General features: G+C 51.6%; 2 pseudogenes; both read left to right on the top strand.

Annotated features, from left to right (window-relative positions):
• Positions 1 to 9902: 9902 nt before the first annotated feature.
• On the top strand, positions 9903 to 13139 carry LOC149810122 (serine/threonine-protein kinase Aurora-2-like; annotated as a pseudogene).
• A 394-nt stretch (positions 13140 to 13533) lies between these two features.
• LOC149810121 (serine/threonine-protein kinase Aurora-2-like) lies at positions 13534 to 15426 on the top strand (annotated as a pseudogene).
• The last annotated feature ends 349 nt before the right edge of the window (positions 15427 to 15775 follow it).

The following is a 15775-nucleotide window of genomic DNA, read 5'->3' as shown; positions in this document are numbered from 1 at the left end:
TGATCGGTGCACACATGATCACCAGTGGTCGTGGTGTCCTGCTATGACGCCAGAAGACGTAGAAGCACCAAATATGCGTACGGTGCTGACATAAGAACCATGCAACATTATGCCGCGTCTACAGCGTCATGGGCTTGCCTATGATAGGCACTGTCTTGACGGCTTCCCCCCATAAAGCAAACAAGATGAACATGCTGTAGACCGTTTCACGTCACGGCGCACACAACATGCCTGGAGTCAATGCCCTGCAGAGGAAGGATGAGCGGAGGACAGGCAAGTGAGGTGCGGTGTCCATCTAACAGCAAAAATCTCTCAAGAGTCTCAGGTCTGGTCGACATAGAACAAATCCCAGCACCCAAATGACCCATCATGCTCCGTTCTATCTGTGAGGGGAGCCTGTGAAATGGGACATGGATTTGCCACTCAGTACTCCAAGTCCCACTCACCTACAGTGAAGTGGCACTTCAATTATAGTAATTGCTGTTGCCAATGTCCTAAGGGATATTTCCCAAGGGGATGCATTGGAGATGACAATGACTCATGAATGGATTAGAGACGGTCGACTACTGACGGCAGCTATCAATGCTGGCGTGTAGAAATTGCTGAACTACATGGAGACACCAAGAGGACTAAATTTTGGAAACGGCGCGCGCCGCAACATCACACACCTTGTGGGGCACTGCCACTTGCGGCTGCGCTTGGTGGTCTCGAGAAAGCTCTCGAGGTCAAATATGCAGAGCGCATTGACGTTGGCCAAGCGCGCAGGCTTGCGCACTCGCGTACCCGACAGCGGGCAGCGCAAGTTGTACTTGACGCTGTCGACGACGACGTCATCTTCGTCGCACTTGGCCATCCAGCTCACGCGCCGAATCGCCTCACTCGGCTGCTCGGGCGCTGCCATCATCTCGGCAACTTCCTGCAAACAACGATGGGATGGGTCATTGAGCCTTCACCGTGCCAATATGTGCGATGAGCTTGCTCGCCATGTATGATCATGGTAGCACTGACTCTCAAAGTGGCACATGGAGTCCTCAATGTTGTGGTGATGTTGACGATGAGGTAGTTTGTGCGGCACATATGGATGTTTTGGAAACAACAAAACATTCCTTTTAGGTGGTGGGAACATGCCAGGCCTCGACTGCAGCACGGTCGTAGCTCTTGCAGGACAGTTTGACTTAGGCAGTGGCAGCGTGTCAGTCATACATAGCAGTAGTGCAGTCAATGAATGGCAACAGACGCGCAGGGTGGGTGACAATCGTGACAGGATGACGTGGGCTCACCTTATCCGAGCGCATTTTCGCAATGCGGAGAAGAACGCAATATTTCCGCCTGTTGAAGGGTGAAGATGTCTCGCCCGAGTTCATTTGCAAGGGCCAGATTGACGTTGTGATGTTAAGGGGAGCGTCACGGGCGTTTGCGCCCATCCCCGTCCGCTTCATCACGGAGATGCCGTTGACCTGCATGGCGCGATGCAACATCAAGGCGTTGGACTTTAGCAGAGTGATCATGTTTGCCAGATACCGACCAATATCGACCTTGAGAACGTCATGGCAGAATCTGTAACAATTTCTACCATTCAAAGCGGTTGGTCAAATTGTGCGTCGGCGTGCGATGGTGTATGTGAAAGCAGCGGATCACTTTGACGGCTCATCCCATGTGACCGATGCCGGCGCTTTCCCAGACGACCAGCCCTCGCACACAACATGGAAACACAAGCAGCACGGGACTTTTTCACATTCAGATTCACCAGTAAATCAATCCTTGCACACAACGGGGAAAGACAAGGACGCATCATGCACGCACGGGTCTAAGCTCGGCCAGCACAGGAGTTGAGATGGCGCGGTCGCAATGCAATGTCCGTGAAACTTGCGTTGCGAGTGCAACATCCGAAGTACTGAGCTGGCCGTGTCTGAAGTCGTGAGTGGACGCAGCGCACTTGTGCAATGGAACTCGCACCTTCACCTCGGCAATGTGCGGCCAATGGAATCGAGATGGCACTGAGTCCATCAGCTGCACCGCAACAGCTTGGACCTGGATGCCAGGTTCTACCAGTTGCTGCTGTTGCTGGTTGAGACGGAAGCGGAATTTCCAGGGTCCGCAGTTCAGCAAGCCACCTATGTCCAGCACGGAGTGCATCGTACTTGAGTCATGGACCCACTCTACCGTTCTCCAAAACGGATCCGCAAGGTCCGCCTGGCAGCGCTCACACAAGTGTGACGCCCTGAAGCGGTGGCCAGGCCCGTTCTGTCGGCGGGGAGCATGCTGCCAGCTCCAGCAACGCATGCACGCGAGGTTGTCCATGTCGAGACAATAAGACAATAGGCAAACCTGCAAGGAAGAAGCAAAGCATATGACCGAGCGGCGACAGATGGTGCCAACGAGCTGACTGATATTCGAGAGTAACCAGTGCCGGCGTGGATGCAACGGCGCTGAAAGATGGACGCGGCTTGAGTGTTAAGACGGGTGGAAGAGTGCGAGTGAGTTTTACATCAGTAGATGCTGCTATTGGAGAAAAAGCTACAGATTATATCACCATGTGTCACGGACACAGCACCCCTTAGAAGAGTTGTGAGTGCCTTTCATGAGGAAAATCATGAACTGCACTCCAGGAAACAGTAGCACAGTGACGATCGTGTCGCGTAATGCACCACATGAGCTCTTGGTAGTGCAACCTCGATCAAGAGGGTTTGACACATTCGCACAGCCCCCCAGGCTGAGGCTTTTCAGAGCTGTGAGGGAAGCAAGCTACAGAAGGCCGGCATCCACGTCACCTGTGAGGGCCATGAGCTGCAGGCACGTGAGCGCTGACAGCTGAGCAATATGATAGAGGGGGGCGGGATCGTGGGCTCTGAAAAGGTGCAGCGACTGCAGCGTTGTGATTCCCGCGACGTGCGAGAGGTTATCGAGCTCGAAGCCCTTCAACGCCAAGGGCGTGAGGAGCGTCAGCTGCGACCAGTGCCGCAGCCCCTGCCTGTCCCCTGACAGTGAAGCTGCTGATTGGATCTTCTTCAGCGTAGAACGCTTGAAGGGAAGTCAGCGAATTGACAGCGCTGACGGACGTGTCCTGGAGATCGCTGCACTTGGAGAGGCAAAGCTCGCTGAGCGCTGTCAGACGCGAGAGCGCCAGAATGGAGTTTGCCGATACACTGCAACCGTGCATCTCCAGGTGCTCGAGCCTCGATGCACCTGCGAATCCGTCGCATGGAACAGTAACATCCTCTGTCCCATTATCCATTTCTATCTTCAGGAAGCGCAGGTTGGGGAACCTTGAGAACAGGGCCATCGAGTGTTTGCCCACAGTCTTGCTGTTGCCGCGCCGCAGACGTCGCTCGTCCGGCCAAGCATCTGCGTCATCGCTCCACAGGTTGATGCTGTTGTTAGGCTCCCAGCTGGTATCGTACATGGTCAAGCGCTCGAGGGTGGTGGAGAAGGGGTCGCTCTCGGACGGGATGGAAGGGCTGTAACCAATGCCAAGCCCTTGCACGGTGAGGCTGGTAAGCTGAGCGATGGAACAGGCAAGCTGCACCTGGTGAGCGGTCACGCGATGGCCGGTCAGGTCCAAGTCGCGCAGGCCACTGAGCGTTGCACGCATCCGTGCATAGTCACGCGCCTTGCGCGTGCGGAGGCGGCAGCTCGCAGAACCTGCAGCAGGTGCTGCGAGGTTCTCCCAGGGGACAACGCAGGCGCGAGAGCAGGAGTTCCCCAGTGCCTGTGTCGCACGGAGGGTCCGAAGGGACGCGCAATCGAGCAGGCGCAGGGGGGCTGGACCTGTGGGAGTGGCGTGCCCACGGGCCCAGGTGGGATGGCCTAGCTCGCCGACCGCAGGATCGCACGGAACCATTGGCACACGGAGAGCAGGTCCGTGGTCGCCAGGCAGGTCGCACCTGAGGCAGCCTTTACAAACACAACCTCGAGATCTTCGTGGCTGAACTCGCTAAAGTCGACCAGTGGTGGTTCCCAGACAGCCTGCAGCACGTGAATCACGCTGAATGTCGGCATCGTCAGCTCGCGCTTGCGATCACAGATCGGCCAAGCATATTCACGGTTGTTGCCGCATCGGGGGGTGCTGCGTAGGGTAGGAGAGGGTTTAAAGCACCCAGTTAACGGGTGAAGATTTACATGTCAAGCCTAGGTACAAAAGCTACCCACATGGGTGCAGATGCGTTCTGGACAGGTCGTTAGCTGCTTTGTGTTCTGCCCCTTATGCTGCTAATGTTGTGGGGGCCCTGGCTGCCCATGTATGCCAGCAAATGGAGATGCTCGTCCACATAGCAAACGTGATACGGCGCATCTGGCCTCACAAATTTTCTGTGCAGATTTGAGTGCCGGCCCAATTGACGCCCTCGCCCAACGTTGCTTGCGCCGGAACGGGCATGGCAAGACCGAACGTTTCGCACCGTTCAACCCCGGTCTGTACATGCAGGAGTACAACACTCCCTGGCCGGCCCCACTGTCGCTCCGTTCAATTCAGCCAATTTTGTTGCAAATCAGAGATGCAGACACTTGGAATGGTTTGAGGTACGGGCAACGTACCCGTATTGCAGGAACAGGCACATGGAATTCGCGCATGTCGTCTTGTGGGGCATCCGTAGCTGTTCTGCGAACGGTAATATTGCACCGTAACGCGTTTTCCATTCTATCTTTCACAGCCTGCAACGTCTTCTTCATGTTTTCATCTGTTGCACAAGGAGAATTTCGGGTGTACATGCTTTTAATGGTGCCATCTCTGAGATAATGTTGCCAAGTGCCGACAGCGAACATTTCAGAGATTTCAAGCTCATGTTGATGCTGGCAATGAGGACGGAAATACAAACTGAGCGCTAGTGTAATCATGCGGGTACAGTTAGCTTCTTCAATCACCGGAAGTCCTCCATGTGTCAGGACGTTGAACGCATCACAAACAAAAAAAGGTACGTTTTCTAAAAAGCAAGTCGTAACTCGAGGCTGTTTCCTCCAGAGTCTCATGTGCAATTGTCAATGTATAGGGTTGGCAGATTTCAGACACGGAAGGTTGACACACCTCGATTACGTGAAGCGGCGGGCAGCGTGAACTATATCATTGTCATACATAATTCACCTGCTATACCAGCCCCAGATTTTTTGGAATGCAATGCGATTGGCTGAATGCATTGTCATTAGCATGATGTGGCAGTTCACGCTAAAACACGCAATCTGGTTGCGCGGATAAGTGGCCAGTGCACTGCAGTATATCCATCTGATACATGTCTTGTCTTTTCCAGATGAGAACGAACATCTTGCAGCGTATAGCTAGCATACTGGGGTTGTCTCCGAAGGGCACACAACAGGATAGCACGACAAGAGCCAGCAAAGCTACGAGAAATGCACCAAGGTCATGTACGTCGTTGAAGAGTCCTCTTTGTTTCAAAGTCTGTGGAACCAGACTTTGGTTCGCGAAGGCTTTAAAGCCTCAGCCCCCAGCCGTGGAATCCCTATCCCTGCCTCTCAGCGAGGCTATCTCTGGAATACTGGCCTTGTCATGGCATTGCAAATGGCATTTGCTGACGCACCATAGGCTCGGGATTCGAGCCTATGGTTAGTAGTTAGGCTGGATTCGACACAGGCATAAAACCGCTGAAGGGCGCTCTTCCCTAAAGAGTCCACTGTGGTACCATATCGAATTGCCATGAGGGCGCATGGAGTTGTTCTTTGGGCAAGAGTCTCCAAATTATAGTCATCTGAGTTGTCATGGATGCAGCAAAGGTTCGTTGAATACGTGAATTTCACAATGTGTGGGGAATTCTTGATCTTCAGCATGATGGACCAGGCTCCACCAAATATCTGGGGCCCAAGATTAGTGATGTCATTCGTGAACCTGCCCTGTTCGATCCAAACTGAGAACACGCTCTCCAATAATGTCGGCTTGAGCGCCTTCGACGCTCCCTGCCTTGCATATTTACGTCCAAAGTGCCATTTGTGGTTACACAACATCCAGCTAGGTCGCAGACTTGCAATCGTTCAAAGCTGACGCCTCGGTTGCTCATTAGATACTACATATACAAATTCGCGCCCGGGTTCCCCTGAAAGCTCCCCAAACCCGAGCTCTTGATGAGACCGTTGATAAGTTAAGACCGTTCCAATGGCGAGCCTCGGCTCGTCTCACCGCCAGCTGGGTATGGCAGGAATGCTGGCCTGCTCTTCAAACCGAGTGTCTCAAACATAGCCGCATCCTCGTCCACTGGGTTATTTGGGGTGGTCAGCAAAGTGTCGCCTGTGAAGATGCTGTTTGCACCAGCCATAAACGCCATCGCCTGCAGCCGTTTCAAACTCCGTTCAGCGTTCGCCAGACCCTGTAATTTGCTGGTCGCGATGCGCGAAAATGCATGAATTTTTAGGCAATGATGGGGGTCGAACATTGGCAAATTACTGACTCCGATTAGCTCCCAAACTGCTTTCTCACGGGTGCATTGTATGAAGCTTCCATTTGGTATGACAGTACCGCCCTTCATCGCAAAAGGTGTTCAGAAAAGCATCAAATGGACACATTGCCTACAAGAAAAAGACCACGTAACGATGAAATGGGAGCAATTTATCTGGCGGTTAACTGTGCCTGTCATGAATTCTCACCGAGTGTCAGATCATGTGTCGAGTGTTGACGAATGGGAAGTTTGCATACCAAATCAAGAGGTTCTCCAACTAATGCTTCAACAGCCAGCGGCTGGACCTATGTTGCAGGACAGGGAATGCATCACAAGTCGCAGAAATACCAGAAAGGTTTCCACATACGGTGCCGGCGCATGTAGAAGAGCGTCCTTCCAGGTGAACACTGGATCAAACAGGGAAGCTCACCTGATCAGCAGGTGTCAACGTTAAGCGGCCCGCTGACAGCCGCACAACGGTCTTAGGCATCGTGATGCGAGCGGTGGCGATGACGCGAACGAGGTCCAAGCCCGTTGGAGCAGTGTTGTCCTGCATCGGGGTGCCCGCGACAGCAACCAAGCTGTTGATGGGGACGCTCTCAGGGTGCTCAGGGAGCGTAGCAAGCTGATGGATGAGGCCAACTCGGTCCTTCTCGCCCTCTCCAAGGCCGATGATGCCTCCCGCGCACACACTGATGCCGGCGTCGCGCACGTTTTTTAGCGTTTCCAGGCGGTCCTCATACTTGCGCGTGCTTGTCACTTGCTTGTAATATTCTGGGGAGGTGTCAAGGTTGTGGTTGTACGCTGTGAGGCCTGCCTGTCGGAGGTCGGCGGCGTGCTCTGGGGTGATCATCCCAAGCGTTGTGCACACCTCCATGTCCATGGCTCGGATCTTCTTCACCATTTCTAGCACACGATTCCACTGCCCTTTGCCCACCTGCGCAAGAGCTGTCTATTCACATCATGGTCATCTGGTATGTTTGCATGCAGCATAACAGGCATGACCAGCAATATGTTCCCAGAAATCCTGTGATGTGTTGGGACTTGCTTATCGATGCCGAGAACGGTCCACCGCTTGGAAGCGCACCAACGTATAAAACGTCTAAACGAACAGGCCAGTTTGCTGCGAAGCTTGAATGGAAATCACAATTCACCTCGGGGCAAACAGAAATCTAGAATCTTTGGCGCTTCTGCACTTTGCCAGTGTATACTGAATTGACCAAGTAATGATCGGAAATGGGCCACACAGCCATCTGTTCATGCAACCCTCACGAAAATACATGCTGGGGTGATCTGGTGACAAATCGCAAACACGCAACGACTGCATTGGCAGAGAGCAGAATGACACATGCGCAAGCGATCAAAAGACAGTGCACGTACTTGGGAGGGCCGCGCCAAGCTGCCCCCATGCAGAATCGGGTGCTGCCAGACTCCTTCGCACGGACTGCTGCCTCATACACTTCGTCGAGGTTCATTAGCTTTGTAGCTTTGGTGCCGGTTTCTTTTGAGTGCTTGCTGCTCTGGCTGCATCCAAAAATCACCGTAACATTAGGAAGTGGGTGGCTTGCCATGAACACAGGTATCAATCGGCTGCAACGATGCCCTGGTATCTGTAGTGTGAAACAATAAGGCATACAGCCATGTATCTACGACCCGAATGTTACAATTTCCAATGCAACGACTTCATCTTTGAAGTAAAGCAAAGCCATCGGGTATCAAGCCATACTCATTCGGCCATGCACAGCTCCAATCTCTGATGAATCCGTTGCACAGATGCTCTTAGACTGCCATGTCAGTCGTACCTGCAGTAGCCGCAGTCTTCTGGGCAGCCGCCCGTCTTGATGCTAAGAAGCGTACACCTCTGTACCTGCAGTCAAACCACGCATGAGCTTGCACGTACAAAGCTTTCCACTGCAAAGGAGTGCCTCGATGTGATCTTCAGGCCACCCTTGAGCTCCCCCCACCCATCTTCCTGATTGCCATAGGCATACGGTGTGAGATTTGAGACTCACTCGTGGTCATCTACCATGTTCTTCAGGGATGGCCAGATGACTTCGAGGAGCCTGGTATCAGGAATGCCAGATGTTTGCAAAGTTACACAGTCGATACACCTGCTTTCACAAAACACGCAATTATAAAACATTGAAAGCACGGTTGGATGTACGAAAAGGCTGTTGCCAACGTCGAACTGCACCAATCTCACCAATCTCTTCCCAGCACTGCGTCGCAGAGCACGCACACACTTTGTGGATTGCATGCCACGCACGGGATGACCTCGATCCCAAGCAAATCACAATCATTTGCATCGAATTAAATTACAAAGACCTGCAATCACATCATCGTTATCAGCATTAGATGGCGTTTGGCAACAATGTGGTTTCCCAACAACAAGGCCAGAGAAGACGCACCATTGAGGGATCATTGTGCATACGATGAACAGAAGCTGCACGATACACCAGATCTAGCAAGGGAGTGTTGTAAATCTCTTGAATTTCGTTGCGCCTGCATTGTCGGCAGGTGTCACTTGGGCAATAACCCTCACAACAGCATCGACATGGAGCGCACCAAATGGCTCTATTCTCACCTGATGAAAGCAACAATTCACATTTCACCAATGACTATACGAAATGAGGCATGGTATCTGATGTAACCAAAGCATGACGCACTTTGCCACAAGCCTACGAAATGCAACCTGGTAGTAGGACGATAATCGACTTTGGAAACACAATGAACGCAGGATGCATTGCGCATGTCTCAATAGAGCATACGTCCAGTCGTTTCGGACGTCTCCGTCGACGTGCTCATGTCCAGTAGCAAGTGCTGGTTCGGCTTGCAGACATACTGCCGACGTGTGAGCCCAACAAGTATGCGACGCAATACGCAAGTTGGCAAACCTACACGCAGCGAGAAGAGCCGCCATGATCAGTGGTTATTGAGAGACGCGTAATCGTTCAAGCAAACACGTACTGTATCCCCTACATGCATGGGTATACCCCTTCCTGCTTTGGGACACTGGAGCGGGCGATGCTGCAACGTTTTCGTCCAAATCAATTGATGTTGAATTGCAGCTTTCAGGCTTCAATTTCGCTAAGCTGCTCGCGCAGCGATGGAGGTTGTTCGTTCAGGGTTTAGAAGCGGGGATATATCTTTAGACAGCTCATTTGAAATATATTGCCAAACGCCTTTGAAATCACGGGTTTGAATGAGCTCAGCAACGTTCCCCTTCAGCAAATGCTATCAGGATGACATGAACCCGTCGGCACGTTGAATTAGGGCGGTCCAAACGCCTTTCATGTCAGCAATACGAGCGCAAGCTAGCAGGAGGCACGCCCATCAGGCCACGCCCCACAGCAGCGTCTATTAGTTTACTCTTAAGGAACGTCCTTCAGATCCGTAGCACGGATGCTCCGTTCGTAGCTTCCACATGTGTCGTTGTGGTAAGCGTCGTGATACATTGTCTTCCTTGCTTCCTATATAGCTTCGTTCTGACACTTTGGATCCGTCAACCATGTTTCACATTCACACATGGAGGTTAGCAAAAATGTACTTGGTATAGCACGTGGAACGAGGAGCATGGAGGTGCCCGTGCCATCAAGTCGCAGCCTGGCCAGCATGCCCGAAGTTTCAGAGAAGGAGAATCAAAATCTGTCCACGTCAACGAAAAAAAGATGGTGTTTAGACGATTTCGACATTGGAAACAAGCTGGGACGTGGTCGTTTCGGCAATGTTTACCTCGTGCGAGAGAAACGGAGCGACTTCATAGCGGCCATGAAGGTTCGTGTTAGCTGGCTCCTTGATCTCAGGCGCTGGAGCCCTGCCTATGGTTTGCTGCCTGGTCGAAAGAGACTAGATTTTACCTGGACGGCCTTGACCAACTTTGTTGACACACGCTGAAAACAAGGCGTGCCACTGGAGCCCTGGAGCACACGCGTAAATGGGAACATGTTCACCACGCAGTACTCACCACAACTGTGCACATTAGAACTTCTCCTAAACCAAGCTGAACGTGAAAGAAGTGAACATGCAGGTGCTGTACAAATCACAACTTCAAAAGTCAAATATGGAGTACCAGTTGAGACGAGAAATTGAGATTCAAGCCAATTTGCGCCATCCCAACATCCTTAGATTGTACGGCTTCTTCTATGACAACGAGAGGATTTACCTGATCCTAGAGTTCGCTCCAGGAGGTGAGGTATACAAAATTCTGCAACGCGAACATCACTTCACCGAAGACGTGTCAGCAAAGTACATCGCACAGCTCACCAAAGCTCTCATACACTGCCACAAAAAATACGTCATCCACCGGTATGTTCGTCGCCTTCCGTCAAGTTCACAGGCTTCTTGCTTATCTTGAGCAATGGAACCCCGAGTTTCACAACAAATTCTACATTGTTATACAGATAAGCATGCTTGCTGAGATTGCTGAACTGTCATATGTGATTATACCTCGTACCCGCAAAATGGGGTTTGGCAGAGATTCCGCAATGGGAATATGTGGATGATACAATCCTTGTGCGATGGCCATGCGTTTCTGCAATTCATTGCCTGATCCCCTGCGAAAGTGTTGTAAATGCAGTATGTTGTAAAAAGATAGATCATTGCATCACATAGATAATGGCAGGAAAAAGACAACAAGCAACAAAGATAGCACATTCGTAGTGATAAGTGAAAAAGTGAAAAGGATTCATCATCATCATCATCATCCCCAAGTAGTACTTGGAGTGGCCAATGTCCTTGTGGATGCGGTAATGTGGTAGATCCGCATGTGATGCGTGTCATAGATTCGCCCGACAGTCGGGATATTTTCAGGGACATCAAGCCAGAAAACCTTCTGCTTGGGGAGGACGGCGAGGTGAGGATTGCTGACTTTGGGTGGTCAGTTCACGCGCCATCGAGCCGCCGCACACCGTTTGCGGCACACTGGACTATCTGCCCCCCGAAATGGTGGAGAAGAAAGATCACGACACCAACGTGGACCTGTGGTGCCTGGGCGTGCTGTGCTACGAGTTCCTGATCGGCTCCCCTCCCTTTGAGGCAAGAGACACGATCGCCACGTACGACCGCATCCGAAGAGTCGACATCCAGTTTCCCTCCAAGCCTCAGGTTTGTTCTCCCTCCATGCAATTCGCCATGCAATGGCATCCAAGCATGTCCTTGTCTGTGCCCGCTGGAGCCTGCAGGAAACAGCTGTACTAAATAAATCGATCAATCAATCAATCATTCGGTTATCATGCCGTGCCGCCCCCGTCGTTGGCGAGCGGGGCGTACGCAAGGGGCTTCAGCCTCATGCCCAGGGGTAACTGGGGGACAGGCGGCAAGTGCCGCTCAAGCAAATCCCAAAACAAGCATCAAGTTCACCCAAAGACAAAGTGTCTCCAGTGCGGGGGCAGAAATCAAACACAGGCACGTCACCAAGTTGCTACGTCAGGCAATGCAGACATAGACTCTGGGGTAACTGCAAGGAATAAGCGGGTGGCCCACAACAAACGTTTGCCACGCAGCCCTGTTGCTCATGCGTGCGGGAGCGACGACATAGGGGAAAGCAGTGTGCAGGAACGGCAGACAGTGTTCTGGCCACTCCCTCAACAGGGTTCTGCTGATCCTGCTGATTATTGGCTATGCTGGCGTCTCCGAGGTCAGCGTCGCCTGCAATTAGTGCATACATGCGCGCACGTGCAAACATTGACCTCTGCTGATAGATGCATCCCAATGCCGAAACCCATTCTTTGCCGACAATATTTCCGGATACCTAAGACCACGAAGCGTGACTGTTGCATACGCAGCAACAATTAGAAGTGACCAGGGCGCAGCTGGTCAGAATCAAGATCGTTTTGCAGGCGAGAACTCTGCCCAGGCTCATGAAGCGTTAGGTCCCCTTTTTTTGTGAACGAGGTACTGGATTGAATGGCCACTGTCAGCTATTTCTGTGTGTTACTGTCATCTCAAAGTGACAGCGTTATATTCAGATGTGATACGAGACTCTGTTTGCCATGTGCGGAGTGCATGCATGCAGGTGTCGGATGAAGCCAAGGATCTCATCAAACGGTTGCTGGTCAAAGAGCCCTCCAATCGAATCATGCTGGACGAGGTGTTGCGGCATCCTTGGATACTGCGCTACAATTCCACCAATGCTAGTATGGCAAGCAGATGAAATTGCGGCTGTGGACTTCGCATCCAGCATTTGGACCATGCTGTTTGAAGTCATGCGTGTGCTGCTGTCAGAATGATAAGCAGCAGGAGCAGCAGCCGTGCAAAATTCATCCACCAAATCCATCTGCCACGCAGGCCAACACATTGCAGCTGCAGGCTTCGTTGTTTTTTAGAAAGCTTCCTATTTCCGGTCCGAGCAGATAGAAAAGCCCTTGTTCTGCGAAGTGTGCTGCACTTGCCTTCTTTTGCGTTTCACATATGTCTTAGTGTCTTTCCTATCACTGTAATAGAATGGGTTGCGATCCAGATCCGGCTCAATCCTAACCTCTGCCTTGGTGCTGTATGGGACAGTGGCGCTGATGGAAAACACAATCATGCAAATAACCAATTGTGTCCCACTGCCCGCGTGAGGATGGCAGGTTGGGCTTGAACCTTCCCCGTAAGCAGGCAGTACAACTGTCTTGATGATTTCTGCGTGCTCAGGCAATCACTGTTCATGTAACTGCCAATATCTGTACCAATGGGGCCTTGTCAGGCTGGTCTTGTTCAATTGTTCTAGTGTCAGGTAGAGGTTTGATCGTCAGGTACACGGTTTGCAGTGAGGGTGCTTAAGTAATCTAAATTAAAGGCAGTCCGCAATGCATGCTTTTGAGGTGGCTAGCTTGGAAGGGCGTTACGGCAAACGTGCACGATGCCCTTTGAATTGCAGCACGTAGCGCTCTCGAAGCGTAGCTGACGACCGAATCAACCCTGTTAGGGTCCCTGCGATTCTAGTCCCACCCACTTTCGGCAAAGCTTGGCAGGACATGATATTCACTGCTTTGCCATGCGTCTTCATAACTGGTGCTCTTGTTGTGTTTTGTTTGGGCCATATGACGCGGTACTGCCTACTTCCTAAGCTGTGGCGTGCTCCAACTTCATCGATATTGAGTTTCCTTCTTCAGTAGCATCATATGTTACATATCATTTCATAAGTTGTTCGGGAGGGTACTGCACGTAGCCAATCATGGCCAGCACATTAGCAACAGGTCGAGCTTTGCACACGGACGCACCGGAGGCCACCGGTAAGGAAAACCAAGCATCTGTGTCCTCTACAAAGAAGCAGTGGTGTATGAACGATTTCGACATCGGCAACAAGCTGGCGCGGGTCGCTTTGGGAACGTCTACGTGGTGAGAGAAAAGAAGAGCGAGTTTATAGTGGCGTTGAAGGCACGGAACCATCCTGGCAAACATACTGCAAAGTTGTAAATGCTCATCAATCACTTATCGGCGTGATCCAACATGCTGTTCATTCCTTTGGTTTGGAAATTCAGGCATCGCAGAGTTTGTCTGGTTTTCAAGTGTTACCAGCGACCACGTGAGGAACGTAGCATGTAGGTCGCAGGAATGTCGATAAATTTGGCTGTGTCGTTTGTTGATGGTAACACGTCGATCATCCTGTGGAGTGGCAAGTTATCTTTCTGTTGAAGTTAACATCGATGGGATGTGGACCTGACACTGTGCGATGGACGAGACTGCTGTATTTCAAAGCTAACTAGTCAATGAGCATGAAGCGAGAGAAGGTTTGAATTGATTGGTGCATATCCCAGCCACAGGCTGCCTGTTCTGCTACTGTTTGGCTGACATGGAGACTAATGCAGGTGCTCCATAAAGCCCAACTGCAGAAGTCTAACATGGAGAACCAGCTGAGAAGGGAAATCGAGATTCAGGCCCATTTGCGTCACCCAAACATCCTCAGACTCTATGGTTATTTCTACGACAGCGACAAAATCTATCTCATCCTAGAGTTCGCTCCAGGAGGCGAAGTGTACAAAGTCCTGCAGCGAGAGCATCACTTCGCAGAGGAGATCTCAGCTCAGTACATTGCTCAGCTTACCAGAGCACTAATCCACTGCCACAAGAAGTTCGTCATTCACAGGTGTGGGCAAGACAACATTTGCAAATGGGGCAAGCAACGTTGCCATCATATGACCTGGCAGGCACAGGAAGGAACCAGCCAGGCACAGCATGCATACTTGTATTTTGAACTAGGATGCGCCTGTTGGCAGAAGGGTAACTTTTGTTTCCGACCATCTCTGGATGGATTGTCTCTCGCCTCAACCAAGGCCTTGATGGTGTGCCACCTGCCACGATTTCTGTCTGTCCAGTGGACTCGTTGAGTTATACTGCGGCCGATTGCAGGGATATCAAGCCAGAGAACCTGCTGATTGGGGCGAACGGGGAGGTCAAGATCGCAGACTTTGGGTGGTCTGTTCACGCGCCTTCGAGCCGCCGCTACACTCTCTGTGGTACCCTGGATTACTTGCCTCCAGAGATGGTGGATAAGAAGGACCACGACTGTAATGTGGACCTGTGGTGCCTGGGCGTCCTGTGCTACGAGTTTCTGATCGGCTCCCCTCCCTTCGAAGCGAGGGACACGGTTGGGACATATGACCGCATCAGGAGGGTAGACATTCGCTTTCCCCTCAGCCCTCAGGTCCGCTCTCCACTCTGACAAAGCATTGGAGGGGCAAGCTCAGCATGTATAGTGTAGAGTGAATGTCCTGTCCTTTTCTTGCCATCTGCTGGTGTGGGACGGCGATCTAACACCGGCGCGACATCATCAAGTTGTTCCAACAGACCAGCTCTGGCTGTCTCGCCCATCTTAAATTGCGCCTTCTTTGCGCTGGCGTATTCAATTCCGATTTCAAGTCATGCTAACAACCATCGGTCTTCACCAGACAGTGCAATCAAAACCCAAGGTAGCGCCTGATGACACTTGCGTTTGCAGGTCTCCAACGAGGCCAAAGATCTCATCAGACGCTTGCTGGTGAAGGAGCCTGCCAATCGAATTTCGCTCGACACTGTGCTTCAGCACCCCTGGATTTTGCGCTACAATCCTGTCACAACTACCAAGTAAGGAGAGCCATTGCCAATCATCCAGCCCCGAAGTTTATAATGTGTCCTACGTTCGTCCGATCGGCCATGTTTCCCAAGTTCTCGTCTGAACGAGAACAGGCCAAGCGTTGTGAATTCTTGCTGGTCTTCAATGTCTTGTTCTGTTTTTTAGACCGTGTCCTGAGATACTGAGCTCATGCGCTATCGAATGGTGCATGTGCTGCCCAGTCTCGTCTTGTGTTTCGGCACTTTTCCTTTTTGTCAAAATTCGAACCGTTGGGAAGCCACACGGTGTGGCGCGTTTTCGCTAGCACGAGCAGTGGCACACCACAGCTTGCAAACATAAATATGAATCACGCAACTGCGGAACT

This window comes from Nuphar pumila, unplaced genomic scaffold (assembly GCF_984573655.1).
Source record: "Nuphar pumila unplaced genomic scaffold, dmNupPumi1.hap1.1 HAP1_SCAFFOLD_508, whole genome shotgun sequence".
Taxonomy (NCBI): Eukaryota; Viridiplantae; Streptophyta; class Magnoliopsida; order Nymphaeales; family Nymphaeaceae; genus Nuphar; species Nuphar pumila.
Note: the sequence above shows the minus strand (reverse complement) of the source record. Positions and strands in the feature narration are given on the sequence as shown.